Here is a 21552-nt window from a genome sequence, read left to right on the forward strand (position 1 = left end):
AGCAGTTGTGCAGCTGGGTCTTCATGTGCAACTCCTAAAGTGGGAGCAGGGGCTGCCCCTGACTCTGTTGCCTGCCTTTGGATCCCTTTCCCCTAATGGGGCTGCCTTGTTTAGCCTCATAGAAGATGTGCCTAATCTTATTGAAACTTGATATGTAAAATCTGGTTGATATTCATGGGAGGCCTCCAATTTTCTGAGAAGGAAGGAAGGAGAGGTGGATGGAAGGGGAGTGAGAGGGAGGGACTGGAAAGAGAAAAGGGACAGGAAGCTATAATTGGAATTTAAATTAAATAAATAACTTAATCATAAGATAAGAAAAATCACTATTAAATAACTCAATAAGTCACTAAGTATGAAAGATTAAACATTTTAATCAGATCTAAGATCAAAAAACAAATACTAAACCAAACCAACCAACCAAACAAACAAACAAACAAAATCTAATGCCCTATGTCTCATATCATCACATGCAGAAATAGCAAATAATTAAAATTTAAATTCACACAATTTTATATTAAAATATCTTGAATATAAATTAGAAGTTCATTGGAGGACGTGATCACCATTTGTCTGAGGACAGGCATGGGGAACCTGGGAGATCTTCCCATGAAGAGTCTTTCTTATATTACAAATGCCCATATAATAACCTGGTGGAGATAGAGAGCTAGGACATCACTCCTGCCTTCAAGACATTATTGCAAGTATTTTATCAGCATCCAAATGGACAGGGAAGGTTCTAGAGATAATCTGTTAAGTCTTTCTGTCACCAGATAGATTCCCTTATAATTGGCCCCCAAATTTTTCAGCATCCCTGGTTTACACTCTTCGTAGTAGTTTGTGATACATGTTGTTTTTTAAAAGACTACTATCAAAGAACAAAATAAAACCATTCTGCTCACTTCCTCACTTCCCCTTTTATAAAACATAGTAACCATTTTGGTTCTAAAACAACGACAGCAACACCGATTCATGAAAGCCAGACTCATAATGAGGCAGCTGGTTCAGTCTCACACAACCAGAGTAGGAGGAAAGTATATGTTAAATACCCCTGTGTTTTAATTTAATGATTAGCTCTCTGAAGAAGTCTACACATGATAGACTAAGAAGAACCATCTGTCCTATTAATGAGTTAACCAGAGATGATCACATGTTCTAGCTTCCGAATACAATAAAGCCACTAGCATTTGAATGTTATCGAAAAAACTATGATTTATGATAGAAACAACAACACCTTCTTTTCTCTGTCTCCTTTGCAGAATGCTTTACCAAAATTCACCCTGTTATAGAGAAAGATGATGAGTAAAACTCATTCTAAACTTCATCCACGGTTTGGTCTGGGTCTGTGGTACAATGGTATTTCTTCCTAGTGGCAGGGTGGGAGAAACGGAGGAGAAGTGGAGCTGAAGGATAGGGAGAGGATGTGGGACATTGGGAGGAGAGGAGGGAGGGGAAACTATGGTCAGGATTTAATGTTTGAGACAAAAATTAAAAAAGAATGAAAGAAGTTGAATGCAGTCAGTAACCTTAATAAAATCATGGTTTTTTGCCCAGATAATGGCAATTGGCTCATTCTTAGATACACATATAATTTGCTGGCAAAAGAAGAGCAGTCTCTGGTAAGGACCACACATCAATATGCACCAGGGATGATGGATCACTATTTGTCATAGGAACCAATGGCCACTTACTTTGCTACTCACATATTAGTGAATGTGAATGCCAAACATTCCTAACTGAAACAAAATTAAACTTAATATTTAGGGGCCCAAATACCATCAGTCTCCACTGAAATGAAAGAGATTCAGGTAGAGCTTGGCATAGCTTACCCATCGACACCCGTGGACTGTCTTAGTACTCATTCCCCAAGATACTGAAGAATTGATGGCAAACCAAACCAAAGGTGATAGCTTTCTATTTCACTTCTCAGCCTGGATGACAAGAGCCCAGACAGAGGGAAGCTACCTGGCAGTCAACAGCCTTCTCTGCTTAAAGCCAACATAGAGGAACTGAAGAGATTTCCGAGTAGTCTTCTTTGTCATAGATTCACGTATTATGCATGGATCGCATTTTTTTATGAACGCTTGAGAATAACATTACTTTACCTCATGTTGTGCAAGGATAGTAGCCTACCACAGTTTGATTTTTTCTTCATATTCTTAAACACTGCTGCACCCACCAGTCCTTGTATGTTTAGCAAAGCAGATTTCAATTTTAGGTTTATTACCTGGTAAATAGCGACTGACAAAGTTTTCATCTCAATAACAAGGGAGGACTCAAAAGCAATTTGGATTCATTTAAATTTACATTAGACACCGACAGTCTCAACTTTGTCTGTGTTAACTCACTTTCTCTGTGTATAATATGGTTCTGAGGGATCCAGTCTGTTTGAACATTGCTTTACCTCATGTTGTGCAAGGATAATAGCCTACCACAGTTTTAGTAATTCATAAAGGACAGAAATCTATTCCCTTCCCATTCTAGAGGCCGTGAAGTTGGAGATCAAGGCATTGGTATGTAGCGATGCCTTTCTTTTGTTTGCAGGTAGAGAACAGAACAGTGGTGAATCCTCTGTCCACAGTCATCAGAAGACTATGAGAGAAAGGGTCTACCCTTGTCATCCTTGTTCAGCATCATTAACCCATTCCTGGAGGCAAGGCACTCATGACCTAAATAAAGCCCACACTCAGCCCTGTCTCCAGTACTGCTGCACCCTGCACTGGAGATTAAGTTCCAAGGCATGAATTTGTGGTGACTCATTTGGAATATAGAAGACATTCAAAAGAAAATTACAATGGTCCATTTACTTATAATATCGTACTAATCAAATTGGATGAACAAATTGTGACAAAAATGTGAGACACATATGACCCAGGTGGTTGGAAATAAACCTCAGAAACATTTCATATCAAAGAACATTTTAAGAATTAAGTAATGGAGACAGGATTTCACCACAGATGGAAAAAGTAAATGGTTGTGTTTCAAATAATTGACACAGGAGCACAATGCCTAATGGACTTCTTTTGGTTCTGAGGACAACATATTTCACTCTTTGAAACCTTTGAAAAATGTGACCACTTATCAGTGACACAATGGCTTAAATTTGGGATCCAGGCCAAGAGAGCCTACTGATGTGAAACCAGCCCCATTGCATGATTTACAGAAGTAGACACACCCTGTGAATAAGAGATATCTATAGTGGGAAGTGTGTAACTCTGTGATAGGTGCTCCATACAGCAGTCTAACATTGCATCATGGGCTAGGCATTTTAACATTGTACCATGCAGCTATGCAGAAGGAAAGCTGTGTCATGGCTTTGCCATTTAAAAAATAGCTCCTTGCATACTACTAGGCTCTGAGAAAAGTAGAAGAACTGATAATTGTATAAAAGTGAACTCAATGCTAGAATAATCACATGAGCTGATTTATCTCAAACTCATGGATGATGGTTTGCAATGCCAGTTCATCGCAAGGTAGAAGAAGTGCATCTAGTAGGGTCAAAAGACAGTAGCAAGCTGCAGGTGCATGGGTCTCTAATCTCTAAGTGCTCCACCAAAGATGTACTGTTTTGGTTCCTCACTTCATATCCTCAGCAGCACAATTTATAAATTTATAAAGTTTCCATAAGACTATGGACACTTGTATGCTGAGTATGGAGGTCCAGACTAAAACTGAATTGTTCGCATCTTGGGATGCTAAAGGAATGTATTCTGATGAGAATTTAAATAGTGAGTGTGGTCATTCATGCTCTGCAAAATGAGAAGTTTATACTAATTCATTGACATTGAGTAGTTAAGGCTGAGTATTAGATCAAGACTGGATGCTGTAACAAGGAAGGAGGGGTGCGTATATGTGCCCATGGAGACTGGCACATAGGACAAAAGCCTTCACACCCTCTTAACAACCACTCAACTTTCCTATGAAACAAGACTCACTATTCAGATTGACAGAATGGCTTAATCAGCTCATGTTAACCTTGTCCATCATCAGCAACATTCACACTTTCACCAAATGAATGCACATTAACAGTTACTTAATGGGAAGAGTGGAGGAACTGCATGCCATACAATTATAATTTTTATTTCTCCCACTCCCAAACATTCAACTTACCAGAAAGAAAACTGAATCTTGAGTCCTTGACATGGTGCCAACTCACAAAGGAGCTTAAGTAATCACAAACTGGAATGTTCATCACACTGAAATACTTCCATTACTGTGGATTCACTGCAGAGGTCAACATGCCCTCTGGAGAAAAACTGATACATATTCTTCACATACTTTAGACTTTGACTCACTGAATGGAGGATTTTATATAATGTAGCAATCTACCCAAGATAGTTTTGTAGGTAGAAGTAAGGAAACTGAGCACAGAACTTTGGCAGCTAAGCCCTGTGCAACAATGTAATTCCAGTCTTTCAGAGGCTGAGGTGGAAGAACTAAAAATTTGAGAGTGGCTTGCAATGTATATTAAGTTCAAGGTTGTACAGGATTACATATTGAAAAAAGAACTAAGGAGAAAAAGAAAGGAATGGAGGGAGGGATAGAAAACAAAAAGAAGAAAATAGATAACCACTAATCCTACCACATGTAATAACTAACATAAATCAAGCTACCCTCTGAAGGCAACAGTGTACATCTGAGTTATTAGTGTAGTTATAACACTCATGCTACCTGTCCACCTGACAATGCTTGCCAAGAGTCTACAATTGCTACAAGTTGCTAAATCCAGAGTATGAGAAACCAAGATTTTGGACTCATATTAAACAAATTACAGTAGTGTGAGAAAAATAGATACTGCGTTTTCTCTCAAACAGGAGCAAAAGAGTACTGGATAGCAAAGAAGACTGAGGGGAGGGGCAGAGATACAAAGGAGGGTACAGTGATAGGACCTGAGAATTTGCTTGACACATGTTATACACTTACAGGAAAAATGTCCTTATGAAATCCAGTACCAAGTACAATGAACATATGTTAATTAGAAGATTTTTGAAAGAAGCTGTAACTTTACTTGCCTTCATTCCCAGGGACTCACTTAGAGAATTTTATTTTTCTTTCATCAACTTTAAATCTGTGCACAGACATCTGGGTTCATAGAAGAAATACTTTTACCAGAGGACACAGACACACTAAAGTGTCAGACTTCAAAGAAGGTATCACTTGATGTTTCTGGTGCTCAGAAAACAAACTATGAATAACTGATGTTCTGTCAGGCCTAATCTGCCCAAATCATAAGTAGGAGGCAGTTCTGCTGTTCTACAGTGGAAGCTTGGAATCCAGGTGGTTCCTTAGGGTACCCGAGTGTCCACTCTAATCAAATCAATCAGTGGATAATTATGGTAAGTATAGCCTAGAGAAGACACAGATGCTGAAGGCATCAAAGGACCCTTATCAAAAAAAAAAAATCACACAGACAAACAGAGGTGCTAAGGAAAAATTTAACTGAGTAACAGAGGAGAGTGAGCTTGACCTGAAAGTACATCTCCCAGTGAGTTAGACTTCTATAGCAGGAAGCTATAGTCAGTGTTATTAAACATTTCATCTCCCACAAGGTAAAATCAACCACAGTCCTACTGAAGCTCTTACTCAATAGAGTAAGATAGACTTTTACATGAAGCTAGTGGATCTCTATGGGCTATAATGACAGCTGTTGGGTGCCACTCAGTTCCCCCAAGACACCCCTTCTCCAGCTGCCATGGTGTTGCCAGCCAAGGGCTCACAGATTGCAGAACAACCTCGGCTGACAGTTTTGGCATCCCACATGCTTACCCATGCTTCCCAGGAGCAGGCTTCAGCGACCACTGGTTAATACGAAAGTACAAAGACCTAGTCTCCCTGCCCTAACTGTGTCACTTGGTAAGGGCCAGCCAAGCTCTATCTCTGTCTTTGGAACAGGATGAGGCCCTGATGCACATCGTTGCATATTGTTTGCTTAACTCCTCTCCCTTCCATATCTTACTGGCAGTGTTGTGAGGGAGCCATGGTGTTTCTGGTCGCATAAACTCTACAATCAAACATAGGTTAGCATCTGTTTCCTGGTACAGAAAGTCACAGAGCAATCATATCATTGTTACTTACTCAGAAAACACAGCTGATGAAAACATAGGATCTGTACCTATAAGGCTATAACTTTGGTGGTAATTTAGGTCCATTAAATGTAAAGATGGCTCAGGGGGTAAAGGCACTTGCTGTGAAATCCTGCCAAACTGAGATCAAACCCCTGAACCCACATAGAGGTTGAAAGAAAGAACCAAACTACACAAAGCTGGACATAGATCAGTGTAAGATTGCTGTATAAAAATTACATAGAAACTAGAACTGAATTTTAGGGCAAACAATGACTTAAAGCTTTCCAAAAATTGAATATCCCGCTTTGAAAAAGAGTGAGGTTTGTCTGTTTTTAACCTGAGGATATATGCTGCTATGACAAAAATAATACAAACTAGGTAGCTTATAAAGCACACTGATCTATTTCTCAGAGCTCTGGAGGCTGGGCAGTCCAAGATCAAGGCAGGTATCACCAATGTCTGATGTGAGAACCAGCTTTCTGTTTTAGTATTGTTACCTTCTAACTGTACCCTCAAATTTACGAAGGAAAGACAGGTGTGTAAGGCCTTTCCTGTGGCACTCATTTCATATAAAAGGGCTCTCTCCTCACGATACTATCTTACGATGATCATCCAATCTTCTAATACCCTAGTGAGTTAGCATTTCAATATTCACATTTGAGACAGAAGCTAAGAACATTCATGACTGAGTGCAAAGAGAAACCATATATTTGTAAACATCATCAATATCATAAGATAAACTATGAGTTATGTGTTATGTGTTAGTTTATTTTATAACAATATATCACAAAATTATTGGGTTAAAGTATAGAAATGTATTGTGATCAATCTCTGTGGCTCAGAAGTCGGCCATGTTTTGACTGAATTTCATCAGGTAGGAGCAGTGGAGTAGCCAGGTCTACAGCATCACCAGATGCCTGGATCCCTCTCTTGAGTTCACATATATGTGGGCAAGGTGTACATTTACTTGCAGCTATTCAACTGAATCCCCTCTTCTTGTCATCCCAATCCCCTCAAATTACTATAGGAATATAGAAGTCCCTTTCCACAATAAATAAAAAAAAAATCTATATTGAATAACCAAAGTCATTATGCTTTTATCTATTGATGATTTCATTTGGAGTTGGTACTAATTCATTCAAATACACTTACTGAAAGCCCAGTGTGTGGACAGCACAGGGTACATGTGAGTCACCATCCTCTGCACCTGTGCTGTTGTGCCTGATTCCCCGTCTCTATGCATTTCCCTGAGAAGACTGCTCAAGGAGAAATCACCAAGCTTGGGTGGTAGGCTGCCAAGTGTATCTCCTTTGTTCCTGTTTTTATTCCTGTTCCTGTTTGTGTTCCTGTTTTGTGGGGAGTATAAAAGGAATCTACACAGTTGAAAATATAGCATTTGGTCTTTACCAGATGACTCCTTGTCTGTCTTTCTCTTGCCCTCAGCCCTCCGCTGATCCAAGGAACTCAGTCAGCTATGCTGGCGTAGCTGACAGATACATACTATATCATTTAAATCATAGTGGTCGTTCTCTCAGTGAGCTTACAGACTGGAGTACACACAATGTCTCAAAATAACATACATTCGGAATAATGTTTACAATATCAGAGGAGATGATCACTGAACTTAAGTAATAGATTAGATTTTAAAATGGGATAATGAGGGAAAATCTTTCTAAGTACAGAGATAGAAACAAAAACTAACCAATGAACAAAAACTTGGACAAGAGAAGAAAGTAGTGTTAATTAAGCTAGATGACTGAAGGGCATTAGGAAGAAATGGATTAAAAAGAAGTAGAGACAGACCAGAGAAAATCTTAATGCCCAGTTGACTTTATTTAGAAGACAGTCACAAGGCTCTGTAGGTATTTTTTCAAGGGAATAATTCAATCAAAGATTTGTACTGCATAATGTTTTAAAGATGTTTATGGTAATAATAAGTACAGGAAAGTAGTTAATAGGAACTACTAAGTCCACTGGTCTAATTTAATGAAGTTAAAAATCAAAATCAGAAGATGACCTGAAGTGTGTTATGACTCTATAAAAGCTATAGTATCTATAGAGACAGAAGTAGTCACTGTAGGCAAAGATAGAAGGAAGGAGAATCACTAAGTGCAGTGACATTGGTAATAAAATAAAAAAAGATAACTCCTAAATAGGAATTTTAGGGTTGGCAAGATGAGTCAGAGAGCAAAGACATATTCTAGAATGTTCACGGTAGCATAAGGACTGAGTCCTGCAAGTTGTCTTCTGACATGTCCACACATAAACAAAAGTAAATAAAATTAATATACACTTAAAAGTATATTTCAATAGTGTTTTCAAGATGAGGTTTTGCTGTGTGTCCCTGGCAGAGGTGGGATTCAGTATGTATCCCAGGCTATCTTCAAACATGAGGCAATTCTCTAACTTCAGCTTCCCAAATTTTAGGAAAACAGGCATACATCAACATGTCAGCCACAAATAGGGAATTCAGAATGCAAATCAAATTTATGAAGTTAGAGATAAGATACAGAACATTAAATTTTGGAGAATGTGCTGAAAAATCAACTTAAATATTAGTATAGGGATGGACAGAAATTAATTGTTTAAGTAAGATTATAAATATTTTTTTAAACAGAAGGCAGAAAATAAACTAGACATTCTATCACTTCTACCCACCTCCTTCCTATGCTTAGGAATAACAGTCGAGCAACAAATCTCTGGAGTTTTTTGGTAGGAGCAAAGGAGTTTTAAAGACATCAATTTCAGTAGAATTTGGGGAGATGAAAGGCATTTGATCTGAGCTGCATAATTAAATGTTTTCTTATCAAGATGGTGTTTCATATGCTTTTCCTTAAAACATTAAATTATAACTTAAATTATAACTATACTTTAGAAAGTTAGAATATGTTACAGAAATAAAAATTAAAAGAACTTTAATACCATATCTAAAATATAAAATGAAATGTAATTTATATTAGGCTTTTACATTTTTTAGGACTTGTAGAAATTATCAAGATTCTCAATTACAGTGTTTTCTATTTCCTAGATAAGTGTATGTAGGGGGTAGGGGGAATAGAGAAAGACTTTCTATCATTAAAAGAAGAACACTCCAGAAGGTATGTGTACTTGAGAATAAAGATGAAGATCATTATTTCCAGAAGGCATTGGGAAGGAAAAATAAGGATTTGCTTAAAACCTCCATTATAAACAGCACAAAAACACCCTACAAAGCAGAGTGAACCATGTTTACTCTGAAAATAAGCAATAAATAAATAAATAAATAGTTAATACAATCTGACCACACCATCTAATCCCAAATGTAATCTATTTTATTCATGTTTTTATTTAATCGTCTCTCTTCCAAATTGCATATTACCTAATTAAATTCTTTTACTGACTTCCTCATTACTTGCTGTGAACATAAAAAATAAACTGATTTCAGATATTGAAAAAAAATCTATATCTCTATGTCCTTTTCCAAAGGTGGTGACTGAATCATCAATATTCTCAGGAATATTTGAAAAATATCAAGCATTATTATTATAAATGTCAATGACACTGCACAGTAAGGGGATAGAAACTCCCTTAGAGTTTTCATACAGCTCATAGATTAGGAGGAACGTGAAGGCAACAAGCAACACAAAACTCCACAATAGCATGAAATTCGTAGTCCTCGAGGCTCTGCCTCTCCAAGGCACACCCTTTGGGTTGTGCTAGCCAGTGGATCACTTTCTATGAGTTCAGTGTGCAAGCCATTTGTCCTTCTTACATGGCCCCCAATAGTTGAGAAACACTGGTTTAAAGCAATGCCCATATTATTTTCGCATTCCCCAGAGACCACAAACCTCACAGGTCTGGGGGTAAGCTGGGATATGAGAACTTTACAGCACCAGAAAGAACAGCTTCAAAGTACCCAGGGCATTGTCTGGCACTAGGAAACACACATTTCTGGGAACAAACCATTAGCTCTTAGGAATGAAATTGGAAGAAGTCTAGTTCTCTTTAGTCTATTCTTTCTCTCCATTTCCAGATTTTCACTTGAAGACTAGTATGTTAGAATATTCCGTGCAGAATTACAATAGTCACTAAACTGAGGACCCTTTCTGAAGAGGAGGAGAGAATCACCAGGCTGGAGTTCATACACTCTATGAACCTGGCCACAGATCCTGCCAGGCCCTCAGGGAGGTGAGGGAAGGATAATTATCCCTCATCCTGATGGGCCAGCATAATCTGCTCTCAATTGTATGCGGCTATTGCCTCCTTCAGCCTCCAAATACGACAGAAAAGGATTCATTTGGCTTCACCGAAGTGAGAAACTGGGAAAAGCATGGATTCTCCTTCCATCTTGGCTTCCAGTTATTTTATCATTGGCACCAAGAGCTGAGCCAAGCAAATAGATCTTTATCTTTTCTCAGTGAGCAGCTAATCTTGGTGCAGGAACCAAGCAACCTCTGTAAACAAGTGTTCACTGTTGGGCAGCTTCTAAACAAAGGGGATATGCATGATGAAGCATTTCTGAGGAGATGGATCTCCTGTTAAAATCATGGCCGGGGAATGTTAAACAATTACTCAAGCAAAATCAAACACATTAGTTTTATAGGCAGCAAAGCACCTAATGTATTTGAACTAAACATTTTGATTTTTATCTATATAGAATTTGAAATATTTTCCATTAGGTAATACGATTATTTCAATAACAAAGAGAAAAGGCTAAAGAGAATGAAGAAAATCTTCAAAGAAATATACAAAGGAGACTTATTTTCTCTATTTGGAGATGACCAGCATGAGTGTTTCACATTATACCCATCACAGCTTCATATACTTGTATTGTTAGGCAATAAGAAATATATTAGTTCTTCTCATTGAGGCTGCCTGAGAGTGTTTATTTTTCCCTTTCTTCTAAATCCATAGACTCATTGTATATGTAAGGAAATCTAGAGACCTTTCACACAGATAACATATTTATTCTGCTTTTCTTTGGTCAGAACAAGTTATCCACCATCTAGCAATGACTAAGCTCTGTTCTCCCATCTACAGGGTCCTTTCAATAAGGAAGGAAAACAATCTTTTCAATGCCTTTCTCATGCCTAAGGATCATCAATGTCTGGAATTGTAATAAACATATTCTCAATTAATTAAATATTTGAATACTTACTTTTTGTGAATCAGAGTATTCCATTTTCTGCATGGACTGCACTCCCATGTTGGAATATTCATGCTTCTCAGTGCCTTATTTTAGATAAGATGATGTTGGATATCCATACTATGACTCTTTCAAAATGATTTTCTTATCACTATTTAACAAAAGAGACAGAAATCAAGGCATAATGCTGCAAAAAGAAAATTTCAAATCAGAAAGAAATGCAACCAAAGAGAAAGAACAGGACAAAAAATCAAAATGCCCACAGCATAATTTACAAATGAAGTAAATAAGCAAGAACCTGCTTATCAATAAAGACAGTTAATATTCTCTTTGATGCAATAGTGGTGCAAATATTATAAGGGCAACCAACAACTTTCTGATTGAGTTCAAAGTCTACTCCACAAGAGAGAACTCATGCCCGATACTATTAATGGAAACAAGGTTGATACATCTCTTAGTTCTCATCAGAGAAGTGTTTCTTTTCAGTAGATCATGATTAATACAGATCCACAACTGAGCAATGTGCAAATGATAAAGGACTGTGGAGTGCTAAGATTTAAATGGGACATCTAAATCATATACATCCTTCTAAGTCTTCAAGGTCACTGAAGAAGAAGAAGAAGAAGAAGAAGAAGAAGAAGAAGAAGAAGAAGAAGAAGAAGAAGAAGAGGAGGAAGGAGGAGGAAGAGGGGGGAGGGGGAGGAGGAGGAGGAGGGGAGGGGGAGGAGGAGGAAGAGGAGAAGGAGGAGGAGAAGGACAAGGAGAAGGAGAAGAAGAAGGAGATCATTCTAAAAGCCAATGGTAGCAAACTCTTGAATGAAGCAGTATTTGACAGATAGGACAGTGCTATTGCACCCCTTCAAAGTAACCATGAGGAAGCTATTTGTGCCCACTCCTGTATCATGCACATCCAGCACTAAATCGGCTCAGTGGGTTTAAAAAAAAGTGCATATGAAATTTGGAAGGAGAAATGGTAAGTCAGGGATAAGGGAGAAATCAGGGGGAGGAAATGGGTGGTAGAACATCTTTTAGTCATGTATGAAACTCTTAAGCAATAAAAAGTTAAAAATAAAGTTATTAATGTATAAAACCAGACATGAATTATTTAGTTTTTTCATGGAGCAAATAGGATTAATTGATATAAATCAGAACTTGGAAAGCAATTTAAAAATAATCTTTGATAGAATGTACCTCTAATAGATAACCTTGAAATGTAATTAGTATTGTTAAAAACCTAGTAAGTAGTAAATTCTAAGTTATTTACAGCCATTATGGAAATAGAAGTTCTCTGATTTATACACAAAACTTAAATGACAATAGTATCTAATACCATATCTAGAATTATATCCAAACGAAATGAAGATCAAAAAAGATCAACCTTCATATGCTTATTACAGCTTTTTTAGCCAATCAGAAGCATGTGCACAAATATACACAAAGCATATTATTTTATTTAGGCAAAGACAAGAAAGAAAATCTTCATTCCTAAAACCAAAGATAAGCATGGAAGATATTTTCTAAAATGGAATAACTCAGACATAGATATACTGCTAAGTCTTTTTTAATATGGAACATACAATACTTTAACGCAGCAGTTTGGTAATTAGCAGATACTATTATGTAGATACATAAAGGAATATTAGTTAAAATGCTAACATGTTCAGTTACAGTTTGATTGAGTTCTGGAATCTAATGCATGGTGTAGTTACTATAGTGGATAAAACTGTGAGGTGAATGTAGAAAATAGGGTCAGGAGAGCATCAGGAAAGAAAGTGCTTGTCTGACATTTCTTTTAGGAACATTTTTGTCCCTGCTACTAAAATGCAGGCTCCAGCCCCACCTCCTTTTGTCTTATGCCCTGGGCTTAGTTTCCCTGGGGACACAGTAAAAAGATATTCAAACTATGTGCTGAATATCTCCCAAAGGAATAGCTCTGCAGCCAAATATCCCTGTTCCATAAATAGTTATTAAATCATATTCCCAAGAGTATGCTGTCAACACCAAATTATCTGTTGGGGTATTGGGGGACATCAGGGGACAGATATGGCTTCATGTGTAGATATAGCCCAGCAGAGCAGATACTGTATGTGTTTATATAATTCCTGCTAGATGCCACAGATGTGAATTTTTCTTGACATAATCATTTCTTCCTACCTTTTCCCTCCCTCTAGCTTTGCAATCCATTATACGCACATGCTAGAGGGTCCTATCTAATACTGTTACATATGTTTATGTGAAAATACCATACCATGAAGACAATAAGAGAGAGTAACCACAAAATGTAGCACAGAGCTATAAGAAGCGAGCTGAGCTGAGCTGAGCTGGAAATGGGGTACATTGGTTTGTAATTTTCATTCTCTCTAAAGATACAAGCATGTCAATCTCTATGCTTTGATTCTTGCAAGAAAGCAGTTTGGGTACCATGTAACTTGAATCTACTCTAGGGCACAGTCATACATATCTGTCTGTTAGACAATATGAAGGGTTTTTTGTTCTGCTTTGAATATTTCTACCCATGAAGTTTTGCTTTACATTTTCTATTTGTGAAGATTTTTTTCTTTGAATTCTTCAATTAAAAACCACTTCTTTGGCATATTTACAAATAAAACAGAAACACGCACATTAAAAATTGGCTACAAACAGGACCTGGAAACAGAAAGGAGAAGATCAAGCATCCAAAGCCAGGGGCTGGAGAGATGGCTCAGTGGTGAAGAGAATCCATTGCTCTTGCTGAGTTAGTCTTCTAGCACCAAATAGAGAGCAGCTCATATCCACTCACCTTTAACTCTAGCTCCAGGGGATCTGATATCTTCTGACCTGATATCTTCATGCATCCATCCCAACACACACCTATACACACTTAAGTAAAATAACAATTAAATCTCTAGTATTTTAAAATTTTGGTTTAGTTTTTAGTCCTTTTAAAAATGACATGTTTTGCAGTGTTCACCCTCTTCCCCCAACTTTAAAAAGAGTTCAAGGCTACTCTGGGATACATAGTAAGAACTTTTAAATAACAATAAACACTAACAGATCCATTAGTATGTCTATGTTTCTGGAGAAGTGAATTCAAATTTGAATTTCAAAGTTGTTTGTTTGTTTGTTTGTTTACTTAACCAGAAGGCAAATCCTGAAAACCACATTGAAAAGGAAGGCAGATGTAAACTTCTGAGATAGAGTCATTTCTCTCATAGAAAAATTCTTTTCTCTAAGAGTAAATTTCTCAAATACTGGCAGTTCTCAGTCTTACTTAATCTACTTTCAAATTATATTAATTGTCTAGAGATATTATGGGCTCTAACAGCTGGTGGAAGCATTATGCTGGCTAGTTTTTATGTCAACTTGACACCGACTAGAGTCATTTGACAGATGACAACCCCAATTGAGAAATTGCTACCATAAGGTACAGCTGTTTCCTGAAACTAATTTTCTTAATTAGTGGTTGATGACGGATGGCCTAGCTTATTGTGGGCAGTGCCATCCCTGGTCTGGTGGTCCTGAGTTCTATAAGAAAGCAGGCTGAGCAAGCCAGTGAGCAGCACCCCCCTACAGTTCATTTATTAGCTCCTGCCTCCAGTCCTGTTTGAGTCTTGGCTTCCTCTGTTGGATGGCGACTGCAGATATAGAAGAAGAACTTCCTCCCTAAGTTTGTTGAGGTCATGGTGCTTCATCACATCAATCCAACCCTAACTAAGACAAGAGATTAAAGAAAACAAAGACAGGATAAAGGAAAAGCAGGTCAGAAAGAAGTAAAAGTTCACAATTATAAAGTAAAGAAAATTAGATAAAACAAGCAGAGAAATAAAGCATAGGATTAAAAATTAAATAACAATAAAAGAAACAGTAAGAAGAAAAATAAATAAGAGCATAAAAAGCTAAGAGATGTAGGTGTTCCTTTCTGCACTGGCTACTAACAGGAAGCCACCATGTCTGGGGGCAGGTGGGTAAGGAGTCCACAGCAGCTCCTCTCTGTCCTGCTCCCCCTATACCAGCTGGTCCTGAATCAGAGTTGCGGAGCCACACTTGTCAAGGATGTGTTGTCAGCACCAGGCTGTACTCACCTGAGAGGCTTCCCTTCTCTGCATACCAGGATCCTCTGTTACTGACTGTAATTCATTTTTTAGTCTACCTACAGTAAACAAGTAAAGAAAACAAGCCATGAGAACAAGACAGTAAGCAGCGCTCCTCCATGACTTGTGCATCAGCACCTGTCTCTAGTTCCTGCCCTGTTTGAGTTCCTGTCCTGACTTCCTCCAATGATGGACTACAAGCCAAATACCTTTTCTCCTAGCTTGCTTTTGCTCATGGAGTTTCATCATAGCCATAGTGACTCTAATACAAGCTGTATATGTGTAGCTATTGAATAGAAACAACGGACGCTGTTAAGCATACTATAGTACACAGGCCGCCCAGACAAACAAAGGCTGATCCTGCCCAAAGTAGTTAGCATAGAGTGAAAATCCCAGATACAATCCTTCCAACACCATTAATCACACTATACCAAACTCAAAATACTCAGTTTCACATTTAGATTCGTAGCCTCAGTACAAAAGTTCTCTTAAGAATTTGGTCTTCATGCAAGTAAATATTTCTATATTCTGAGTTAAAAATTCAGCACACTCAGTTAATTTGTATTCCCTGCATTATTATTTTGGATGCTCATTTCTAAATACTTTCCTAATCAGTAGCAAGAACAAAGACACCTACTATGAATTCTGGTCACATTGATAAATGTGAAAATCCAGAAGGCTTGTCAGATTTGGGGGCATTGCTGAGAACAATTAAATCAAGAGTTGTTAGCAGGGAGACACGTGATTGCTTATGTATCCCATTTCAAGCTATTTGCTTCTCTGTTCTCAGGCTACAGGGATAGAAATCAGTCTTCAGTGTAGTTCAGATAATCACTAGATGGGAGAAAAGAAAGAAGAGGAAAACTAAAAGAGATGGAGAGGTTGAACATGAACTACGTACATTGTAAGCATTTCTAGGAATGTCACATGCTAGACACATGCTTGACATATACTAGAGTTATCTGGAAAGGGAGAATGTCAAGTGAGAAAATGTCCCCATCTGATTGTCTATACTCCAGTCTGCAAGGCATTCTTTTGATCAGTGATTAATGTGGAGTGGGGTCAGCCCTGGGAGTGGTCCTGGATTATATAAGAACCCAGGCTGAGCATGCCATGGGAAGCAGCCCTGTCAGCAGAGTTCCTGCACGCTCTGTGCTTCACTTCTTGCCTCTAAGTTTCTGGCATCCATTTTTTGCCTTCATGATGGATTGTAACTGAAGCTAAAAATAAACCCCTTCTTTGCCAGGTTAGTTTTGGTCATAGTGTTTTTTTTAGCAACAGAAAGCAAAGTCAGATGCCTGTTTGAAAGTTCTTCTTTTTTTTTTTTTTTAACTAAGGTTTTGGCAGTTTCATTGGTCAATAGAGTACCAACACAAAGTCACAGTCAGAATTAGAAAGTGATGGCTTGTGACAGCTTACTAGCAGAATGAAAACAAAGAAATTTTAAGTAAGGATGTTGTTTCGTGGTAGAGCATGTGCAAGGCAGGCCCTGGATTTGATCTGTAACACAAGAAAGAGGGGGAGGGGGAATCTACTTAGGGTTACATAATTAAATCTGGTAGGGTTTTGAGATTAAAATATATAAATCATACAAACTGCACTAATTAAAAAGTAGTGTTGCAAAACAATACATGTAGTTTTCATAGTGACCATGGTGTTCCAGAGCAGATTTTGGTCCTTTCTGTATAGAAAAGGCAAACAAGGATGAGGTGAGACTAGGTGAATTTAGAAATCACACACACACACACACACACACACACACACACACACCACAACACTGGATCTGAATCCATGTCCTATGGGAAAACAGTAAGAAAAATCAACGTGGAGGCATAAAGCAAAGCACTTGGCTCTGGCTCTGTGGTACCAGTCACACCACTTTTACTTCATGATCTCCACCTCAGAGCCAGTAGGCATCTAATTTGAGAATTTTAAATATAAGCCAATCTGTATGATTTATGTACAACTGAAGTAGCCTCTTTAGAGGGAAAGGAACAAGAAATTGTGGTCGCATTTTTATAAGACCATCCAGCACATTAATATTTTTTTAAGTTTTATTGATGGCTTTTCTGGTGTCTTTTAAAGTATGATTAAAACTGATAATGACCTAGACTTTATTGGGAACTGCAACCATGTCCAACAGTTATACCGGCTTCTCCATTTTTTAAAAGATGAAATGGATATCAATAGGCCAGAGATCATGGACTTCAATGCAATACATCTCTATCTGAATTTCATACCCTTTAGAAATGGTACAATATTCAGTGAGTATTTAGAGTCAACTTTTAATATAAACATATATTTTGCATTTATTTTTTCAATCACCATATTGTGAACGTGGCAGACAGAGGCCAACCTTAAAATCACACATATATCTGAGAGCAGGGCAGCCCCGTCTCCTCACTCCCTAACTTTAGCAACTGGAGCTACAGAGGTGTTGAGCAGCAACTATTTCTGTTGATTTCTCTCTGGCCTCAGAGTGACCTGATAGTTGTTGGAGTAGAGGAAAACAGGAGGTTTCAATTCCACAGAGTAAAATGGAGGACTCCCACGATGAATGTAGCCAGACGTCCTGGGGTAGGGAACTTGATGTTCCATAAAGCTTTGTGAAGTGTGGCCACCGCCAAGCTGAGTAGCTAGGAGGGAAACTCATTACTCCTAAAAGCAGCTGAGAGGTGAGAGGCCAGAGTCTTTGCAGCAGCTTGGCCAAGAAACCTGTAAATGTCCAGCATATCGATCAGAGGAGGCAACTGAAGTTCATTTGAGGATTACTTTTTCCAGAAGAACCAATCTCAGGATGCCTGCAAGATCAGTTACTAGGATGTACTTAAAAGACAAGTTGTCTGACTCCTCGAAATACATTTCAGAAATAATCATCATATATACAACAGACAGGAAATAATCATCATATATACAACAGACAGGAAATAATCATCATATATACAATAGACAGGCTTTATAAAGATCATCAGCACTTGGCAGAGCAGCTCTACTGTGGAGGTAAAAGCATGTATACTTGTGTATCTGTGTGTTTTCTCAACCAGCCAGTTACTTTTAATTGTGCTTTGTTTTATTAAAGGAAAAGTATTTATTTATAGCATAAGGCATATATTTAACATTAACATGTTAACATGTTTTGAGTTTGGTAATTTTGCAGGTCTCAGCTTGATACCACCCTTTGATTCCAAGTCACTTACAGAGTCCTTTAATTTCTCTCCCCGTTAAATTTAAATATATCCAATTGTGTGTGTGTGTGTGTGTGTGTGTGTGTGTGTGTATAAGAGAGAGAGAGAGAGAGAGAGAAAGAGAGAGTTTGTATGTGTGTATGTGAGAGAAAGTTAGAGAATCTTCAGAATGTATGGCTAAAGGTGTACATGTTTTGAATGTAAAGAGGTATTGCTGTCCCATAGGTTTCATCCTTTGATTTCTTACTGTAGACAATATTGTGCTTTAAAAGAAATTTACCCATGTGTTTTAGCTTCAATTCTCCTGAAAGGCTAAGTCATAGGTATTTTGTTTGTGAATGTGTTCAGAGCATACGTTGTGAGAGACAAAGCAATGTGCTGTTAAGAGCCCAAGACAGCGTTCTCAGCCTGAGCCAGCTGTTCTGCTTCTGGTGCACCTTCCCACATTACTGCAATAGCAGAAAAATTTCAATTTCACAAAATCAGTCAAACATCGTTTCTATGTTTAAATTTATAGTATAACTACCTGACAAGACAACAAATGCTATTAGTTCTCCTTGGATATGGGAAAATGTGAGACAATTGTGTTGACAAAGGATTTCAGTGCCTGGACTCATTATCTGGCTCCCTGACATTTTCCTAGTGAATATGTTGGGAAGTGTGAAGTACAAAGTCAAGGTTCATGGGCAGAGAGCTCTGCCAATTTCCTAGTCGGCCACATTAGAAACTGTGCCCATTTCATTTCTCTGAGGCATTAAATCTTTTCCTACCAAACACAACACCAATGACTGCTTTGATGACTAAAAAGATAAATATGTTAAAATATAAACATCAATATGTGTCGAATCTGCCCTTCCTGCCTCATTGGAGATATTGTATGGGTGGCTAGGTTAGGTTTGCTATGATAACACCCTCCCACTCACACAACCCTTCCTCATGTTGTCTGTGGAAAGCTCTAAAAACCTGCCTCTAGTCTTAGATCAGTATACAGGCTCCTTTGATCTTAAACACCTCAAATGCAACACACTTATTTTATGTTGCAGGAGAACAGGGGATAAAGAATCAAGCTTAGAAATAAACACACACACACCCTTTCATGGTCAGAAACAAGCTCAAAGGCCCTAGGAAATTAATATTCTGTGTAGTCATCAAGGGAACATAAAGGGGTCTTGATAGATTTGCTTTCTCTACCAGGTAAAGAATTAAAAGGCTGGAAAAGCCTCGAGTGCAAAGGTAGCAGCAGGAAACATCTCTGACACAGCAGACAGTATCAGCAGGTGAAGAAACACACTCAGATAGCAAGGCATACATGGAGAGATCTTGTGCAAAGCACCTGGCAGATTTGGGAAGCCAAAGTCTAGTCTCTCCTTGATGGCTGGGAGTTTGGAAGAGCTCTGTGAGTAGTGGGGTCTTCTTCCCCAAATTTAGGGTTAGTTTGAACAAAGACAGGGAGACTGATAAGGCAAGCATGCCCTAGCCTGACCTTAAAGTCCCCAGGTTGGTCTGCTTGCCCAGGGTCCCTATCAAAAGGAGAAGCCTGCCAGGCCTGTGTCTTATGTCTGGAGACTGAGGAAGAAGCAAGGAGTTTGCTGCTTTTCTATCTATTTGTTCCCATCCCTTGTCTGTCTATCAGGGATCTTACTCCTCGTCCCTTAATATGAGTGAGCATTAGTGGTGAGTATCATGAAGTTTAATGTCTTCATGGTTCCTGAGAATATCCAAGGTAGTAGCCCAAGGAGAAAACTATGCTCTTAAGCCGAAGGAATTGTCTGTGAACATGAACGCAGTAGCTTAGCCATCCATGAGGAAGGTCAGAATCAGTTTAAATAGTTTTCTTTCCCTTTCTAATAGGGTATAATCAATTATATCAAAGAGAAAGAATTGATGAGGAAGTAAGAAAAAAGAAGATATGAACGCATAATGCAAAAAGTACATTTCCATATTTGATACAAATACACTTGTAAAAGCACATCTAATATGCATAGATATACATATGCATCCATATATGGACAGAAGTAAATATGAGTTTAGGTTTATTCTGCCAGAGGAGTTCCTGTGTGTTTGTGTGTGTGTGTGTGGTGTGTGTGTGTGTGTGTATGTGTGTTGTATATACACTCTCCATTTGACTTTGTCCTTTTAAACCATATGAGTTAAATTCATGTTGCCCAAGAAAAATGATAGAAATATGTTTGTTATGGAAAACACAGTGTTATAAGTTTTTAGAAACAGAATGGAAGCTATAGGCCAGATTAAGTTAGTGTCATCTGCCTCTCAGCTTATTTGTCAAAGACAACAATTTTCTGTCCAGTTTGCTCTATATGAGGAGACATGGTAAGTCAGGAAGGGCTGCGCTTAAGCTCAATAGCATGTGTTTTATGAGTACTGACAGATTTATATCCAACAATCAGTATAACACAAAAACACTAGAAAACAAACCTGGACAAAGATCAGATGATATAAACCCAGCCCAATTATTGGTCTGTAAGTCTACAGGCAAATTGCAGCCTATCATTTCCATGCAGTTGAAATGGGACTCTCAGCTTGAGTAAATGTGAGTTTTATACTTTCACCATACAAGTCAGTGATATAACAGAATTTTTACAAAAATCCATGTCTCCAGACATGAGTTCTTTACGATAAAGAGAAATAGAAAGAAAGAGCTTCAGGAGGAGATAAGAAACATCTGATGTTGTTTCTCTAGTCGAGGCCAACAGAAAGGCTGGCAGAAAGCACCGATGTATGCAAACTTCAGCACGTAGTCTAGCAGAAGCAGGAGAACATGAGGAAACATTTAACGTTCAGAAACCCAGTTGTTATAAGCTGAATGAGTTGGACATAGCATGTTGGACAAAATAAAATGCATTATGAGTACTTCATCAGAAGATTCTATTTTTTACTGTTGGCCAGTGCACTAACCTCCTTCCCTCTGTTCCCAGGCCTCCCTGTACTGCTCTGTACTCTTCATATGTTGCCAATCACACTAGCTGTCTCTTGTTTTCCTAGACAGTCCCCATTTCTTGACTTCATTTGTCTTCCTTCAACGCTATATGCTTCACTAACTCATCTTTTTTTCTGGACTCAATCCCTTTTACAGAGTGGTCGTACTGTGT

The sequence above is a fragment of the Grammomys surdaster genome, unplaced genomic scaffold, assembly GCF_004785775.1.
Source record: "Grammomys surdaster isolate TR1022 unplaced genomic scaffold, NIH_TR_1.0 126076, whole genome shotgun sequence".
In the NCBI taxonomy this organism is placed as follows: Eukaryota; Metazoa; Chordata; class Mammalia; order Rodentia; family Muridae; genus Grammomys; species Grammomys surdaster.